This window comes from Podarcis vaucheri (assembly GCF_965113315.1).
Source record: "Podarcis vaucheri genome assembly, chromosome: 12".
Classification (NCBI taxonomy): domain Eukaryota; kingdom Metazoa; phylum Chordata; class Lepidosauria; order Squamata; family Lacertidae; genus Podarcis; species Podarcis vaucheri.
Genome location: NC_138750.1, coordinates 10177175 through 10197064, shown reverse-complemented (window position 1 = coordinate 10197064; position 19890 = coordinate 10177175). Strand labels below are relative to the sequence as shown.

At 45.9% G+C, this 19890-nt stretch overlaps 1 protein-coding gene across 8 annotated transcripts in view; it reads right to left on the bottom strand.

Annotated features, from left to right (window-relative positions):
- PDE1C (phosphodiesterase 1C) overlaps positions 1–19890 on the bottom strand; it is a 265314-nt gene that overhangs the window by 117462 nt on the left and 127962 nt on the right. The gene's annotated exons all lie outside the window — the stretch shown is intronic.

The window sequence follows — 19890 nt, the reverse complement described above, 5'->3', positions numbered from 1 at the left end:
CAGCAACGTGCTAGAGATTAAGAGAGTCCTCTTGCTCTGGCTTATAGAAGATTCAGAATGACAGAGAAGCCAGCAGTGACACACACACACACACACACACACACACACACACACCTGTCTGTCTATCTATCTATCTATCTATCTGCCAGCCAGCCAGCCCAAACAGTGTGCTAACCATTTCGCTGCCTTCACTCATTAAAAGTTGCAGCAGGATAGGTGAGAGCTGATGTGTAACTGGCTGCCCCTGTTCAAAGTCGCCCTCTGCTTCATTGGGCTCCTTTAGCTCTCCGATCCTGCCCTACGGGCCTGTTGTACATCCATCAATGAGAAGGGAGCGTCAAAGAAGCTGCACAAGTGGAGTCGCCCCTCAGAGGAACTGCAAGCACAAACCTTGCTGGGTCACGGGGCCTAAAGATGTTATTATTTCTGAAGCTGCATAGAATACACCCTTTCCTTTTAGAGATCAGCTAGCATTGGGATCACATGTTGTAAGCTCTTTGGCTTGAATTCGTAGCTCACACAAGGGAGCAGAACTCCACTAAGGAAGTCCGCAACTAGAAATGTTGTGTGTCAAGGTCCCCAAGACACCAATAAAACACAGTTCACACAAGATTTTAGTTTTAAGGTTTTTGGCATAATTTTGGCCACAGCTTTATTAAAATTAGAAGCGATGTGAGTGGTTGCTTAGGCATTGGTTGCAACTTTCTGACCCCGCATGGGGACAGACTGACATTCGCACACCCGCAAAGTCAGAATGGGAAAATATTTTGGGGAGAGAGACGGGACTGGGGACCATGCCTCACCTCTCCCCAAATGCTCCCAGGGGCCCTTGCGTGGCCCTAGCCCCTTGACAGGGGTTCGGACAAAAGCATGGTGAACCCCTGGGTTCCTTTAAGGGAAAACCCTTGCAACAGCAGCATTTTGGAGGGGCAGGAACAGCCAATCCATACCCCTTCACCAACCAATTCCTAGACCAATGCCTAACAGCAACCTTACAAGTTGTGACGGACTTGCCGATCAGAAGGTCGGTGGTTCGAATCCCCGCGACGGGGTGAGCTCCCGTTGTTCGGTTCCAGCTCCTGCCAACCTAGCAGTTCGAAAGCACGTCAAAGTGCAAGTAGATAAATAGGTACCACTGCAGCGGGAAGGTAAACGGCGTTTCCGTGTGCTGCTCTGGTTCACCAGAAGCGGCTTAGTCATGCTGGCCACATGATTCGGAAGCTGTATGCCGGCTCCCTCGCCCAGTAAAGCAAGATCAGCGCCGCAACCCCAGAGTCGGCCACGACTGGACCTAATGGTCAGGAGTCCCTTTACCTTTACCTTAGGCAAAAACCAAATGGCACCAGCCAATCAGCCAAATGGACAACATTTCTACTGGGCCCCTGCCCCAAAAGCAGACGACCCCATGACAGGCACAGCAAGGTCAATGCGAACAACCTGAAAATAGGGAGGGAGGGTGGGTGATCCAATGCGAAAAGAGGAAGCTCAACGCTGTGTGCAGGGTATTTAAAAGCTATGGCTGTCAATCACGAAATGGCAACATTTAAATCTCCCCAGCAACAGTAAGCTCAATGATAATGGTGGCCAAACTCTTTTCCCCAGCAACAGTGGGTGTCTTGCTAGCCCCCACTGCAACACGGGCTCTCCATGAAGGAGAACACACTTTAGGGTGCAAAGGAGAAAGTGGAGCAATTTGACTTTGTATTGGGCAACTGGGTAGAATACTACATGCACACTTTCCTTCATATTGCCATGAGTAAGGGTGGCGCTGTGGGTTAAACCACAGAGCCTAGGACTTGCCGATCAGAAGGTCGGCGGTTTGAATCCCCATAACAGGGTGAACTCCCATTGCTCGGTCCCTGCTCCTGCCAAGCTAGCAGTTTGAAAGCACGTCATGTGCAAGTAGATAAATAGGTACCACTACGTGATCTGCTCTGGTTCACCAGAAGCGGCTTAGTCATGCTGGCCGCATGACCCGGAAGCTGTATGCCGGCTCCCTTGGCCAATAAAGTGAGATGAGCGCCGCAACCCCAGAGCAGACACGACCGGACCTAATGGTCAGGGGTTCCTTTACCTTTAAGGGTGACTTAATTTTCTTCTTTTTCTTAGTGAAAACTGAACATTCAGGGAGGGGCCTGGAATATCCCTGAGAGGGCCGTCCCTGCAGCCTCCTCTCCACAACAACCACCCTGCTACTAAGTATAGGAACAACAGTACCTATTTATGTTCGTCAAGTGCTTGGGTTTGGCTAGGTAATTTACATTACACCAAGGTATTGCGGTTAGCCTAATATGTTCCATTTCAGATTCGCCATCTGCCTTCACGTTTTAATTAACATGCTTATAAAAGAGCAGCAGGTTGCAAATGTACACGAATGACTGAAGAGGAAGCCGATATGCTCAGTATGGATAGATGTTTTACCTAGATCTTAGTTAATTTCACACGTGGGATGCATTTATCACATTCAGATCAGGTTGTATCTCTGCCTGTAAAATTGCCAAATGATATTTTGCTTTTGCGTTTTCTTCATCAAGACGCATCTCACCCAAAAGTGCTTTATTTAGAACATCAGCAACACTATACAGAAAAAAACTGTTTCTCAATACCATATTGGAAAGAAAAAATATCTACTTTTTTGGTAAAACTGTAGACAGACATTACTAAAATGAAAATATTTGTATAACTGTTTAAATGTCAGATGGATTCTAACTCAATACAGGACTTTGTTCTGTAGAACCACATGAGCAACTCTTTGTTCATATAATGCAAAATAAGAATTATAGGCCTGTTTGAGTAATTAGTTTACAGTCCTAAACTCTGGATTTACTTCTGAGCAAATGTGCATAGGAACGTCCTGCAAAGTGGATTTACCAATTACCACAGACTGAGAGGAACAGTTTAATTTTAGAAACACCATTTAACAGCCAGTAGCATGACCGAAAGGTCACAGTGCTATTTCTTCTGGAAAGGACTTGTAAATAAACCATAAGTCATTTTGCACCCACTTTAAGATTTAATATTCTTCCCAGATCACGTTGGGGGGGGGAATCACTTGGAAAGAGAATGTCAGAAGTGAAAAGGAGTCAAGAACACGGTTTCAGAAGTTCACAGCATGTTTAGTATTTTTTTAAAAAGGAAGCCACCTAAAACGAGGTCAGAATGTTTGTGCATTTATCCCAGTACTGACTCTGAGTGGCATCCCAGTGAAGAGGTCTTTCACATCACTGGCTGCATGATTTTTCTGTCTAGATATGCCAAGAAGTCAATCTAAGACCTTTGCTGTTTCTTGTACTGAGCTATAAGCGCTTCCTCGAATTTCCACAGAATAAAGTAAACAAAAAGCCTCCTTTTAGGCAATGGCATTCCTTTAAAGAAATCTAACAGCCCCGATTAGAGAGCTTCTATTAGTCTGCCTTCCTGCAAGATACACACCAGTCTTCATTGCAGCAACCTGTAGACTTTACTACATAAACGGCAAGTCATTTCTGCTACAGTTAAGCTCAGATTTAACCAAGGAAAGATGCCCAGTTCTATACTTCAATCACTTACAGAAAAAGTGCATTAATAAGGGTTCTTTTTGGGTCCCCATCCATAGTCTGCTGAGATCAATGGAAAGACTCCACTAAGAGATGGATCAAATCGTTAAAGAGGAACAGCAAAAAGGGATGCAATGTAAGACTCAAACACTGAGGTTATTGTATAGATGAGGTCCTCCAGTATTAATATATGCACTTCTCATGATTAATAATATGATTCTTCTGTGCTATCTTGGGGAAAGATTACAATTATTTCACAAATTAAAAAATGTAGGCATATTGAATAGGTTGCTGCTTATATTTGCAAGGTACGAATGTTGATTGGCTCTGCATCTTCTCCCTTCTTTCTCCCTTTCATTTCTAGGTTATCCTCCGTTTTGGGAAGAGAGCCCTTCTGTATCAGGATACACAAGAGCTCAACACAGAATAGCCTATTATATCACATCACTTGGTATGTAACTGTAATCCAAAATGTAATGCTCTTTGGCCAACTAACAGCACACAAATAAAATAAACTACAGTGGTACCTCCGGTTACATACGCTTCAGGTTACATACGCTTCAGGTTACAGACTCTGCTAACCCAGAAATAGTGCTTCAGGTTAAGAACTTTGCTTCAGGATGAGAATAGAAATTGTGATCCGGCAGTGTGGTGGCAGCGGAAGGCCCCATTAGCTAAAGTGGTGCTTCAGGTTAAGAACAGTTTCAGGTTAAGAACGGACCTCCGGAACGAATTAAGTACTTAACCCGAGGTACCACTGTAATAGGGACGCGGGTGGCGCTGTGAGTAAAACCTCAGCACCTAGGACTTGCCGATCACATGGTCGGCGGTTCGAATCCCCGTGGCGGGGTGCGCTCCCGTCGTTCGGTCCCAGCGCCTGCCAACCTAGCAGTTCGAAAGCACCTCCGGGTGCAAGTAGATAAATAGGGACTGCTTACCAGCGGGAAGGTAAACGGCGTTCCGTGTGCTGCGCTGGCTGGCCAGATGCAGCTTGTCACGCTGGCCACGTGACCCGAAAGTGTCTGCGGACAGCGCTGGCTCCCGGCCTATAGAGTGAGATGAGCGCACAACCCTAGAGTCTGGCAAGACTGACCCGTACGGGCAGGGGTACCTTTACCTTTACCTTTACCACTGTAATAATTTACACAGCACAATGGAGGAGAACAGTTAACAATTAAAACGTTACGGTGTATACAAAAAAACACATCACATGGACTGAGAATATCTTTGGTTACTGCTAATATCAAATCTCACAAACAATATTCTGAACAGACCTCCAGAATGAATTAAGTACTTAACCTGAGATACCACTGTATTCTAATTGAAGCGATAGCACAAATATAGTAAATGACTCTAACTGAAGCGATAATTATAACTTTTGTGGAACGCCAGTGTGTCCCCCCCCAATAATGCCTAGAAAATAAATAATCAAGCTTTCAGAATCTTTCAGCATCCTTCAGTGTGGGTACATTTTGTGCTACACGAGAAAGGCTTTAGTGATAAAACAGCTTAACAACTGTTAGCAGCAATTTCATTCCTTTTTCCTTAAACCGTGGCATTTTTACAAATGCACTGTACGGACCATAGTGTCCTGGGACCTAGCCTTGACAAAGATTTATATCTGAAATATGGCATTACTATGCAAAGCATACGCATAGTTACCAGCTTTTCAATCTCTCCGCCCCAAGCGATTCTGCAGTTAAAGCCAAGAGCAAATTTCAGTGTGCATTACACTGCCATTCTATTTTACTTTAAATGTAAGTCTCATTTGTCAGCGAACTGGCTGCTTTCCTTCCCTGCCTGGAGCTAGCCCCAGTCACGTACATTTAACAATTGGCCTTTTGATAAAGCAGTGAATTTATTGTACTGATATCTTCATTACTGTTCAGCAGTTTATTAATCACACCTCTTTTTCTTCCATACATCAGGGGCTGCAATAACATGAAAAAAGCCGCCAGAAAATAATGCAGAATTCAACATGAAACTCAATGTGCCAAGCTGAATACAATTTATTACAGCTCAACAGAGCAAAGCTCCAAAAACTATACAGATAAAACATCTCTGCACATCACATAAGGACTTACTCCAGGACCTATTTCCTTATCAGTTTATTTATTAAATGTATATTCCGCCCTCCCTCCCAAAGGAGTCCAGAATGGCAAGCACGCACAGAATAACAATTAAAAACATCTAAAAACATCTTTAAAAGAATTCTAAGACAGATGGAGACTGGAAAAGGTCTTCAGTAGACACTGAAGAGACAATAGAGATGGTGCCTGCCTAATATTTAATAGAAGGGAATTTCAAAGGGTACATGCCTTAAGACTAAAGGCTCAATTCCTATATTCTACACAATTGCCAACAAAGGTCTGTATAGTTAAAGCTATGGTTTTCCGTTAAAGCTATGGTTTTCACAGTAGTGATGTATGGAAGTGAGAGCTGGACCATAAAGAAGGCTGATCGCAGAAGAACTGATGCTTTTGAATTATGGTGCTGGAGGAGACTCTTGAGGGTCCCATGGACTGCAAGAAGATCAAACCTATCCATCCTTAAGGAAATCAGCCCTGAGTGCTCACTGGAAGGACAGATCCTGAAGCTGAGGCTCCAATACTTTGGCCACCTCAGGAGAAGAGAAGACTCCTTGGAAAAGACCCTGATGTTGGGAAAGATGGAGGGCACAAGGAGAAGGGGACGACAGAGGACGAGATAGTTGGACGGTGTTCTCGAAGCTACCAGCATGAGTTTGACCAAACTGCGGGAGGCAGTGAAAGGCAGGAGTGCCTGGCGTGCTCTGGTCCATGGGGTCACGAAGAGTCGGACACGACTAAATAACAACAACAACAACACAATGGATCTTCTGATAAGATGGTTATCTGCAGTAGGTCCTTGCCTACTCATCACACAGTGATCCATTGGGTATACAACAGGTGAGACAATATTTCAAGTATTCTGGTCCCAAGCTGAATAGGGCTTTACACACCCAAACCAGCCCCTTGGACTTAGCCCAGGAGCTAATTGGCAGCTAGTGGTCTTTCAGCACTGGTATTAGCGGGTGGTAATATTTTGCCCCCGAGAGCAGTCAAACCACCGCATTTTGCACCAGCTAAAGCTTTTGGACCAGCCTCAAGGGCAGCCGCACATAGAGCACATCACAGAAATCCAGCCAGGAAGTTACTAGCGCATGGATGACCATGATCAAGGAACAGCTGTAGCTGGTTTAGCAGCCAAAGCTGGTGGAAGACCCTCCTATCCATTTGGGCCTCTAGCAACAAAGATGGATCCAGGAACCCACACAGACTACAAACCCTCTCTTTGGGTGAGAGTATTTTCCCACCCAAAACAGGCAGTTGACTAATAATTTGGACCTGAGAATCACCCGTCTACAGTGCCTCCATCTTGCCTGGATTCAACATCCACTTGTTGGCTACGCTGCACCCGAGGCCAGATCCCACCAGCTTGGTCAGAAAAGCTAAATTAATAATAATAATAATAATAATAATAATAATAATAATAAATTTTATTTATATCCCACCCTCCCCAGCCGAAGCTGGGCTCAGAGCAGCTAACAACAGTAAAATAACACAGCATTCTAAAATCAATTCATTCTAAAATCAGTTCAAAATCAGATTAATGGCAACCATTGGGCTAGAGTTCTGTGCGGATTACCAAAAGAGGGGGTCAGACTGTGCCTTGGCCAAAGGTCTGGTGGAACAGCTCTGTCTTGCAGGCCCTGCGGCAAGATGTCAAGTCCCGCAGGGCCCTAGTCTCTTGTGACAGAGCGTTCCACCAGATCGGGGCCACAGCCGAAAAAGCCCTGGCTCTGGTTGAGGCCAGTCTGATCTCCCCGTGGCCCGGGACCTCCAAGGAGTTTTTGTTTGAAGACTGTAAGGTCCTCCATGGGACATACCAGGAGAGGCGATCCCATAGGTACAAATAGCCAGGCTCCACGTTATCCCAAGACTTCCAAACCCCGGAACAGGGATTTCTTGCAATGCTAGATCAGAAGGGAGCACTTTGCCAGAGACCAAAATGACACATGCATTTTAAGGGCTTTCCTTGCCTCTCCTCATCACCTCCAAAATAAGTCAGAATTGTCCCCACTGTTGCTAGGATCCCTCCACTGCCCACAGGGATGGAATTGGGTAATATGGCACCCTGAGCGAGGACAAAATCCCCCCCCCCCCAACAAAAAATATTTCTTATTTTCACAATAATTCCTGTTTTATTTATATTTTGTGCTCACTCGGCTCAGCCCCCTGTGTGGTGGACCTGCCCTAAAACCAGAACTGCTGCCCACTTCCGTCTTTTTTTTACTGGGAAATGGGACCGTTAGAAAAGGGAGAGACAGGCAAAGACTCATCTGAGGAAAGGCCTGCTTTTAATTTAGTTGCTCTGTTTGAGAGGGGGGGTGTCAAGTGTTTTCTGGTGCTCTTTGTGCTCTGATTACTCACCCCACCTTTGTTTCAAAGTGCTTTAATTTCCACTCACTCAGGAATCTTCCTCCGCTTCAGTTAATGGGCTTTACACCCGTTCATATAATGCTTCTCCCCCACTTCGAGCGTCATTACTCATGCACCAGAGAGGGAGGGAGAAGACCAGGTATCAGTGGCGTAGCGTGGGGGTGCAGGGGGGGTGGCCGCACTGGGCGCAACATCTGGGGGGGCGCGCTCACCGCCTCCGGAGTCGCCGAAGAGCCTCGGGCGCAGGCTGTAGCAGAGCCCCATGTCTCACGGAACCGACGAGCTGGCAGCGGCTCTCAGCGCTGGCGGCGGTCCCCACGCGTCAGGGCCGCGGAGGGTGCGCCAGGCAGCCCCTCCTCACAGCCCCGCCGCCGCCACCGCCGCTGCTGCTGCAGCTGCTGTGCCATGTTGCATTTTCCTCGCCTCTCTGCCCTCCTCCTCCTCCGGGCAAGCGGCGTCGTTTGGGCGGCAGCGCCAGCGGCAACTCGCCTCAGATCACCTGACACGGACCCCCCCCCCCGCCGCCACCGTGGCTACCTTACTGTAAATACCCCAGCCCAGGCAGCAGCAAGAAGAAGCCGGCAGCGGTGGCAGGTTAGGGGTTAGGGGGCGCTAATTACTTGCCTTGCCCCAGGTTAGGGGGCGCAAATTACTTGCCTTGCCCCGGGTTAGGGGGCGCAAATTACTTGCCTTGCCCCGGGTTAGGGGGCGCAAATTACTTGCCTTGCCCTGGGTTAGGGGGCGCAAATTACTTGACTTGCCCCGGGTGCTGACAACCCACGCTACGCCGCTGCCAGGTATCTCCTCCATGATGCTTTTCTGCATTGGTCAGCGATGATGTGCTGACCTGCTGCCTTTCTGCATCACCTGCTCCTTCCTCTGCCATTCTCTTCATCGCAACCTCCCACCCACTTTTCTTCCACTCAGGGAACTTTGGAAAATCCTCTTGTCAATTTCACTTCTGCAGTTAAGGGGCTTCTTTGGCCGCTGCAAAGGCAGGTGTGAGGAGTCTTCTCATTTTCACTTCCTGCTTCATCATGTTACTTTTATTTATTCTATTATAAATAAAAAAAATCACAGCTGTACGCACCAGCAATGATAGCATACATGCCATTTTGAAAGAAAAACGGTGACCCTGGGAGAACAAAACAGGGAAAGCAATTAAGCCAACGTCTCAAGAGAATACTGAGGGGGGGCGTGGGGGGAGGTGTTCAGGCTCAAGACATTTTGCTGCCTGAGGCAAAGAATCTGATGGTGCATCGCCCACCCACTGGCTGTTGATTTTTACTTCAGATTCCTCCACTGCACCTGAAGGGAGTAGGCTACCTACATGGCGGATTCCCAATTCAGCAGCAGCAACTTAAAGGTAAAGGTAAAGGACCCCTGACAGTTAAGTCCAGTCGCAAACGACTCTAGGGTTGCGGTGCTCATCTTGCTTTATTGGCCGAGGGAGCTGGCGTACAGCTTCCAGGTCATGTGGCTAGCATGACTAAGCCTCTTCTGGTGAACCAGAGCAGTGCACAGAAACACTGTTTACCTTCCCGCCGTGCTTTTGAACTGCTAGGTTGGCAGGAGCAGGGACTGAGCAACGGGTGCTCACCCTGTCATGGGGATCTGAACCATCGACTAAACAACAACAACTTGAGATCTTCCTGTTTAGGGCCCCCGCCCAAATGTGTTTTGTTTTTGAACTGCTACTCAATTCAGGATTCCCCCAGGATGGTTCCGCTCCAGGCCCGACAGAAAACTGAGTTCACTACTATTCGTATATATAAGACAGAAGGCAAAAGGAGCCTCTTTGAAATAGCCAAGTGTTCCAGGATCCTTTCATGACCAGCAAGTGCCCATGGAAGCACATGTTTCATTCCACTCTCTTGATCTCCAAGCTAGCTCCAGGGAGGAACCCTGCCATGTAATATAAAACAGAAGGACCTATTTTTATCTGACACATGCAGATAAAATGATGCTAGGCAACGGAGTTTGACAGATATTGCAAACAGTATCAAGGTGAATCAGTTACTCATTCTTCTGAAGCCATTGGGTGTTTTGAACAGTGCTCTGCCCAGTGCTCCTATGGCAGAGGAAAGTAGTGCAACTCTGGTCTTTTGCTCTGGCGCATTATCACTTAGAATCATAGAATCATAGAATCATAGAGTTGGAAGAGACCACAAGGGCCATCGAGTCCAACCCCCTGCCAAGCAGGAAACACCATCAGAGCACTCCTGACATATGGTTGTCAAGCCTCTGCTTAAAGACCTTCTGCAAGATGACAGGTGATGTGACAGAATAGGCCCTGTTGCCACCCCAGGTCCCTTATCCAGAGGACGGACTCATTGTGCGACATGAACTGAAGCTTCATAAAGACTGATAATAGTGCTGTTCTCTGAAACCCCAAAGGTCTTTTCCTAGCTTGCATTAAGCACGAGGCGTCTTGCTCCGAATAAAGACAAAACGTCAGGACAATCCAGGAGGAACCGAGGAAAAAGGCTGAACAATTCCCTGCCCCTTAAAATATCCAGCACTGGGTTGTAATAGTTCCTCAAGTGCCCGTCTGTTATCGTAAACAACACGTTAAAATGTGTTCCGGGAAGCCTATCCACAAAATGGCATGACAGACTCAAGTGAGTGAATTGAATACAGAATGACATTTGGAATGTTGTCAAAGCAAGCTATTGAGATTAATCTGCAGCTTCCCAAACTCTGCCGATTCCTCCAAACAACGGTTTCAGCGCCAAAGTTTGTTGCTGCTGTTGTTGGGTGAAAGGGGTGTTATTAGACACATTTACAAGCAATGTCAGCATCATTACGGTGTTAGTACATGCATTTGCATGTAAGACCTTGCAAGGTTTCGTCACAGCTTCACACATGCATCTGGCCCCGGAGTTTAGCCAAGCAAGGCTTGGAGTCAGAGGCTGCAATGTCGCCAGCTAAGAAACCAGACCAAGTGTCTGACTTTGAGTCCAACATCCAATAAATATTTATTGCTCACAGGCCATTACCAATGTAGTAGAGTGCCTATTTGGGATGCGGGTGGCGCTGTGGGTTAAACCACAGAGCCTAGGACTTGCCGATCGCAAGGTCGGCGGTTCGAATCCCCGTAACGGGGTGAGCTTCCGTTGCTCGGTCCCTGCCCCTGCCAACCTAGCAGTTCGAAAGCACGTCAAAGTGCAAGTAGATAAATAGGTACCGCTATGGCGGGAAGGGAAATGGCATTTCCGTGCGCTGCTTTGGTTCACCAGAAGTGGCTTAGTCATGCTGGCCACATGACCCGAAAGCTGTATGCCGGCTCCCTCGGCCAATAAAGCTTGATGAGTGCCGCAACCCCAGAGTCGGTCACGACTGGACCTAATGGTCAGGGGTCCCTTTACCTTTACCACATGCATTTGCATGTAAGACCTTGCAAGGTTTCGTCATGGCTTCACACATGCATCTGGCACCGGAGTTTAGGCGAGCAAGGCTTGGAGTCAGAGGCTGCAATGTCGCCAGCTAAGAAACCAGACCAAGTGTCTGACTGTGAGTCCAACATCCAATAAATATTTATTGCTCACAGGCCATTACCAATGCAGTCGAGTGCCTATTGGCACAAATATGGGTAAATGCAATCTCCACTTAGACAGCCAGTGTGGTGTAGTGGTTAGAGTATCAGACTAGGGCCTGGGAGGGAAAAGAGTTCAACTCCCCACTCAGCCACAAAACTCGCTGGGTGACCTTGGGCCAGTCGCTACCTCACAGGGTTCTTGTGGGGACTGAACAAGGAGAACAATGTATATCACCTTGAGCTCCATGAAGAAAAGGGAAGGATGCAATCCATCATTGAATTAATCAATGCAATAAAATGCAATAAAAATTAAAATAAACCTCAAAACATCCTGAAGTTCATTTTAAGATTTAACTTGTTCAAATTAATGAGTCTCCTTCACAGACCACACTAACAATTCGCTCAAGATTCTCACTTGGATTTTCTTTGGAGCAACTGTAGGCAGCGCAGATTGATAAGACATACAGTATACTCATATTCACTGAATGACAAGTAAATTGCTACATTTTATACTGGCCACCCACTACATTGCTAGTGAACCAAACTGAGTTTGTGACTTTGAGTCTGATGTGGGGCACTAAATTGAAGGTTGCCAAGCAGGAGGCCCCTGGACCAGATACCATAGACACCAGATAACATAAATACAGTGGTGCCTCGCAAGACGAAATTAATTCGTTCCGCGAGTTTTGTCGTCTTGCGATTTTTTTCGTCTTGCGAAGCACGTTGTCGGAAAAGTTTTGGGAAAGCTTCAAAAATCACCAAAGTCTTCAAAAACCTCAAAAAAGGCTACCACACCGCGTGCTATGAGTTGCTCCTCGAAGTCAAGTCGCAACTGTATTAACGGTGTTAAGAAAAAGGAAACAAACTTGCAAGACGTTTCCGTCTTGCGAAGCAAGCCCATAGGGAAAATTGTCTTGCGAAGCAGCTCAAAAAACAAAAAACCCTTTCGTTTTGCGAGTTTTCCGTCTTGCGAGGTACCAGAACCTTCACAGACGCTTCCCTGTGGGCCTGAGGAACTAAGCGCCTTCCAGCCCACCATGCTGGGCCAACACTGCATGGAACACACCAGGCAGAAGGCCAGGGACTGCAGGATAATACAAAACCCTATTTCAATGCATAATGCAGACGAACATGAAGCTTTCATTGAGATTTTGGGACAAATGACCTTGAAGCCAGTTTTTATTTGGCTTCTTTGAATACTGGAAAGTATGCTGTCTTAATTTGTTCATTTGCCCCTCCCACCCCCCAAAAAACCTCCCCAAAGCCCAGAATATATTTGTGGCCTTTGAACTGGTCATGTAGATAGCGGAACGTGATCCAAAGCTATTTTTAATTAAAGCATCCAAAATCACCTTTACATATTTTGCAAGGTTGATAACCGGCAAATTTATTTCACAGCCAACATTTCCTGAGTATATTTACACTCTGCAAATATATTAATTCTTGGCTTCATAACTCAAACTCCCTGGCTCCCTGAACTGCTATTTAAATTGAACACGGGTGAAGAACAGACGGCTTTAAATTATCCCAGATTGCAGCCATCTTCGTGTTAGCTAACAAGGATCTAAGGGTAAAGATTCTTTAGAGCAATCTGTGAAAACAAATTCATAAGGGCAGATCGTACAAAGGCTTAGCTTTGTGCGTGTGCGTGTGGGGCTCTTCAAAACACAACATTCTCCTAAAGCAAAGGTTAATTCTAGGGCAGCAGTAGGAAAGCTGTGGTCCCCCAGTGATTGCTGGATGTCCGATTCCATCAGCACTGATTGGCAGTCCAGCAAATAAGGGGGTCTGTGGGTTCCCCACTCCTATTCTAGAGTAACAGCATACCAATTTTAATTGTTATGTCATCTTCAAATAATGTGGATCTTGTACAACACTCTTTACTCATATTGACACAATACAGAATCTTCTAAACAACAGGACAACTAACACATTTTCCAGGCTGGTGAAATAGGGGCGCAATGCACATAGACTCACTTCATTTCTATGGCTTTAGTTTCAATATTATGCTTACTACAATTGTTAATGTATTTCCTCACAAAGTATAGGTTGCAGTTGTGCCCAATAGGATCCTCATTAACTTACACTTAAGATAATAAAAAAATGAATAATTTAAAATAAAACCAAGCAATGTAAACCATCATTTAAAAATGTAAAACGAATGAAGCCACAGGGAACGCAACACCACCATAACAGCTCGAATTTATGTCCCTTACAATCAGGTGAAAATCCTTTGCAGTCCTCCTAAAAGACAGCCAAGAGCAGGACTGCCTGGCATCCTAGAAGAGATCATTCCCTAGGGAGGGCCCCCACTCTAACAAACTTGACATGAGCCAACAGTGTGACGCGGCAGCTAAAAAAGCCAATGCAATTCTGGGCTGCATCAATAGGAGTATAGCATCTAGATCAAGGGAAGTAATAGTGGCACTGTATTCTGCTCTGGTCAGACCTCACCTGGAGTACTGTGTCCAGTTCTGGGCACCACAATTCAAGAAGGACACTGACAAACTGGAACGTGTCCAGAGGAGGGCAACCAAAATGGTCAAAGGCCTGGAAACGATGCCTTATGAGGAACGGCTAAGGGAGCTGGGCATGTTTAGCCTGGAGAAGAGGAGGTTAAGGGGTGATATGATAGCCATGTTCAAATATATAAAAGGATGTCACATAGAGGAGGGAGAAAGGTTGTTTTCTGCTGCTCCAGAGAAGCGGACACGGAGCAATGGATCCAAACTACAAGAAAGAAGATTCCACCTAAACATTAGGAAGAACTTCCTGACAGTAAGAGCTGTTCAACAGTGGAATTTGCTGCCAAGGAGTGTGGTGGAGTCTCCTGTTTTGGAGGTCTTTAAGCAGAGGCTTGACAACCATATGTCAGGAGTGCTCTGATGGTGTTTCCTGCTTGGCAGGGGGTTGGACTCGATGGCCCTTGTGGTCTCTTCCAACTCTAGGATTCTATGATTCTAAGACCCTACCCTTTGTAACCATATACAGAGCCTTAGAAAGGAAAGACATACAAAGCAGGCTCTCAGTGCAAGATCTGAACACACAGCATACCCTCCAACTGTCCCGAAAATACAGAGATGGTCTTGAAAGCCCTTAAGCCATCATGGCTTTCCACTTCTTAACACAGAGTCGTCCCAAATTTCCAAGAGGTCTTCCCTTCAGCACAGCGTTTCAACGTGCTACTGGAAGTTCGGTTCCATGCATTGCTTTAACACATCTCTTAGATCTATGCCTCCCGCTCCCTTCCTCCTCCATTCAATATGGCGTCACTTCCTGTTTTTATGAGAACAAGATCTGGGACACCTAAATGCCCCTAAGAAGGGTTTTCACCATTTCTCTGATCCTCATTCGCTTGGTCCCCCATCAAATGGGTGAATGGAGGAGCAAAGGGGGTGGGGCCTATCTACGAGGCCAGTGGCGTAGCGTGGGGGGTGCAGGGGGGCCGGCCACACTGGGCGCAACATCTGGGGGTTAGGGGGCGCAAATCCACGGGTTAGGGGGCGCAAATCCACGGGTTAGGGGGCGCAAATTACTTGCCTTGCCCCGGGTGCTGACAACCCATGCTACGCCACTGTACGAGGCCACTGCCATGGCTGCCGAGGGGGTTGGGGGAACTGAAGAAGAAGAAGAAGAGGAGGAGGAGGAGGAGGAGGAGGAGTTTGGATTTGATATCCCGCTTTATCACTACCTGAAGGAGTCTCAAAGCGGCTAACAATCTCCTTTCCCTTCCTCCCCCACAGCAAACACTCTGTGAGGTGAGTGGGGCTGAGAGACTTCAGAGAAGTGTGACTGGCCCAAGGTCACCCAGCAGCTGCATGTGGAGGAGCGGGGAAGCGAACCCGGTTCACCAGATTATGAGTCTACCGCTCTTAACCACTACACCACACTGGCTCCCACACTGAAGGTCCCCCTTATGATTGCTTGGCTCTGACTGATAAATACTGACCTAGGTTAGAGAAAAAATGCCCACATATCTGTTTAGGGTCTGAAGAACACAGACATCTGTGTGTGCTTGCTCAAAATATGGCTAATTTCTGTTCACATTTGCATAGGACACAGCTCGACTCCAAAGACTGCAGTTTCTTGCAGAAGAATTGTTTTGAAATAGATACAGGTTTTCCTGTTCATAATTAATACATTCATTTATTTACAACATTTTAATCCGACCATATCTTAATTCAAATCAAAGTGATCATTCAGTACGGTGGCAAGTCTTTTCACATAGCATACTGCTGTTCAGTCGTCTTACTAGATAAAGGTTTTTTTGGGGGAAAACACGCACCCAGAATTGCTTCATTTGAGCTGAGCAGCATTATAATTACTTGGGGGAGTTTAAAGAATTAGATAATCAAGATAACTCTGCAAGGTCAATAAATAAGAAGTGAAAAGGAAATTAAGCTAAAGTTAAGGAACAATAAACTGAGACTATTTTTAAATGGGGCATAATATTGGATGCTAATGTATTTCTGATATGATATAAACTCTCCACTCTTCTCCAAATACTACTGACAGTCATGACATATGCCTAACACCTCTTGTTTTGCAAGCTGTACAAACAAAGTAGCACCTAAGCCTTTTGCAAATTTATATTCTGAGATCAATTTCACAAGACTATGCATGCAAATGACTTCAAGGTACTTGGTCATAGCTGTCAACGTTTCCCTTTTTTTAAAAAGGGAAATTCCCTTATTCCGAATAGGATTCCTTGCAAGAAAAGGCAAAAGTGAACATCTACCGTATTTTCGCCCTATAGGACGCACTTTTCCCCCTCCAAAAATGAAGGGGAAATGTGTGTGCGTCCTATGGGGCGAATGCAGGCTTTCTCTGAAGCCTGGAGAGCGAGGGGGGTTGGTGCGCACCGACCCCTCTCGCTCTCCAGGCTTCAGGAAGCTATCCGTTAGCCGTGGGAGACGCACGGCTAGCGGAGAGCTTGCCGGGACCCAGAAGCTTGGGGCGCGCTGAGCTCAGCACTCCCCAAGCTTCGGGCTTCACGCAGCGCAGCTCTCCCAGGGCTAGCGGATAGCAGCCTGTTCTGGGGGCTGGGGTCGGGGGAAGCTCGGGCTTCCCCCGTCCCAGCCACGCACATGGGGGGGGGAATTAAAAAAAAATGCTTTATTTCCCCCCAAAACAGCTACGTGCGTCCTATGGGCCGGTGCGTCCTATGGTGCGAAAAATACGGTATGTACTTGGTGCTCCTAAGCAGCAACAGTGATTTCCGTGTACTCATCAGAGGGTCATTAAACCAGCTTTTTGCCCGCTCAGCCTTGCCAGGTACAGTGGTGCCTCGCAAGACGAAAAGAATCCGTGCCGTGATTCTCTTCGTCTAGCGGTTTTTTCGTCTTGCGAAGCAAGACCATTGACGGATTAGCGGATTAGCGCTATTAGCGCTATTAGCGGCTTTTAGCGGCTTATCTGCTGATCGGATCAGCTGATAAGCAGCTTAGCGGCTTAGAAAAAGGGGGGAGGGGGGAAAACCAGCAGGAACTCGCAAAACATTGTCGTCTTGCGAAGCAAGCCCATAGGAAATTTGTTTTGCGAAGCACCTCCAAAACGGAAAACTCTTTCGTCTAGAGAGTTTTCCGTCTTGCGAGGCATTCGTCTTGCGGGGCACCACTGTACTTGATACAGATAGGTAGCCGTGTTGATCTGCCATAGTCAAAATAAACTGTACTTGATGTTAATTTAGAAAGAGCACTCTGTAGAATGAACATTTTTTCATAAATGTTCAGATTCCCCATGAATGGAACAGAATTATGCCAGACAGGTTGACACCAGACAGTTCTAGATAATTCCACCACCCCCCTCTCCAGTAAACACGCAACTCTGTAAAGTAAACCTCAAAGTACTAATTATCTAAATAGCTGGCTAGCCTTCTCTTAACCAAAGCAACCTGGATGTGAAAAATGAGCAATCCTAATTAAACACACTGTGTTTCTTGGTGTTGCAGTGATTGCTTGGCATCATAGCTTGCTGATCAAGTGCCCTTCTGAACTTGAGGCTAATGAAGTGGGGTTTTGCCTAGAGAGCTGTGAAATGTCCATGTTTATGATGAAAACATTATCAGCCTGCAGTTGTTTTCAAAGGCATTAAGTTGACACAGCAGGAGCACATGATATTGCTCATTAAAGTGCTAATTGCAGGACAGAATAGGACCTCACCACTCACTCACTCCAAAGCCTTCTTCAAACCTTCTTTGTTTGCATAGGCCTAAACCAGAGGTGGTCAATTGCTAGCATATGGGCAGAATCCAACCCCAGTGCAATTCTATTTGACCCCAAACAGTCCAGACAAATTGCAAACAAAACGTGTAGAAAGTTTGCTCCACATTTTACCCATAAGAAGGAGATAGAAACATTTCACGCATTTAACATTACAGTTCACCAAATGTTTTTATACAACATCCCAAATCTTTGCAAAATTGTGGATCTTTTACTGCAATATGACTTCATTAAAGAAGAAGAGGAGGAGGAGGAGGAGATTTCCTTTCCAGGGTGGGCAAAACCAGTTTTAAAATACAATATTTACAACACTTACAATTAAGATAATTGGGCAGTTCCTAAAATATAGACGCTTACAACCTGAAAGGGGGTCAACATTATGTTGCATAAAGGTATATAATCAGTACACTGTAGTGAGAAATGGAGGCCCAGTTTATTACAGAAGGACTAGTTCTTCTGCTCTGCAGTTCAGCAAACAGATCCCCAAGCCAGCATAAAAGACTCACCAGAGCAGCCTACAAGCTACGTAGAATAACACACTCACGGCTTGTTCACACTTCTGCTTGTCCCGTTCCTAGAAAACATGGGTCTGTGTGGTTTTCTGCCACTCAGTGACCCACACTTTCTAGGCATAGCTCTGAATGGTTTCCCCCTTGTCCCACACCTTTCCCAGGGAAAATCCACTCTTTAGCTCTAAATCCAAGAAAACGCCAATGCAGAGAAAACCTGAACTACTGTTTTGCTCAGAATGAATGCTAAAAAGAGGTTTTCCCTGGGGAAAAGTAGCGGAACAAAAGGAAGTATGGATAAGTCCTAAGTAGAGTCTTTGAGGTTCTATCTCTTCCATGTGCCGAATTCCTTCAGATCCCGGAGATGCTAATGAGAACTGTCAGTTGTCAGCAACTTACAGGAATGATCTGAACCTCGGAGGAAGATTCAGATAACATCTCCATTGGTAAGGAAAGTTGCCATTAGCATACCCAACTTTCAACCAACATTTTAAAAGGTTAGGCAGCCACATGAAATTTCAGTGACGCTGTGAAAAACATGATAGTTTGGATCCACCTTTTCCCATTATTATTGGGGAGGGGGCAAGGAGAGAGAGAGAGAGAGAGAGAGAAAGAGAGAGCAAGCAAAGAGTGAGCCACCTAGCACTAAATTTACTGTTGTCAGTTCAAATTCATAATATTTAAAAGCAAATCATAAGGAAGCATCGGAAAGAACAAAGTCAAGATCAAAATCAACCAGGCCTCTTTTTAGGATTCCCCTGGCAAAGTTACAGGAAGACAACTAACAGCCTCCTCTTTACGTGTTTACTCAGAATGTTTCCTTAAGTCCTATCCCACTGGGGTTAAGAGGATTTACTCCCAAGAAAATGTGCACAGGCCGACAATAACTGTAATCTTATCTATACTTAGGGGAACAATTCCTGTTGGACTTGGTGGGGCTGACTTCTGAGTGGTAATAACGTTATGAGTTGTGGGTGCCAGGGTTTGGGGGTGCCAGATTCCCCATAACTCCTGATAGATGTGGCAGTCTGTTAAATGCATGAAGCTAGACAAAGGAACAGTAGACCATGGCTGATTTCTGCTGGCATGGGAGAAGCAAGAATCTTTTGGAGAGTAGTGGTGTGACCCCCTTCATCATAGCCTCAGGTTGTATATATGTGTGAATAAACCATATATAATAAAGACACCACAGTCTGTGTTGTGCCTCATTTCCAAAGGAAACACAAACTCTGGGAAAGTGCCTATACCCTTGGAATCCTGCACTGCTCAGAGATAGGGGTGGTGTGTAGCAATACATAATATTAGGGTGCGTCATTGCGGCATGGCATGATTTTGATTATTTCCTTATATAAAGCAGAGTCACCTGATAATTACAAGGTCACAGCTGATGTCTGTTTTATAGCACAATAAAAGATAAAGCAGGCAGATTTCTCCAAAGAAAGGGGGTATTGGTTTATTAAGGTCCCAACATACATGTCATAGAATCATAGAATCATAGAGTTGGAAGAGACCACAAGGGCCATTGAGTCCAACCCCCTGCCAAGCAGGAAACAATGCTACATTTCTTATTTAATGTCAAATGCTACATTTCTTATTTAACCAGAGGTCCCGCTGAATCCCTAAGGG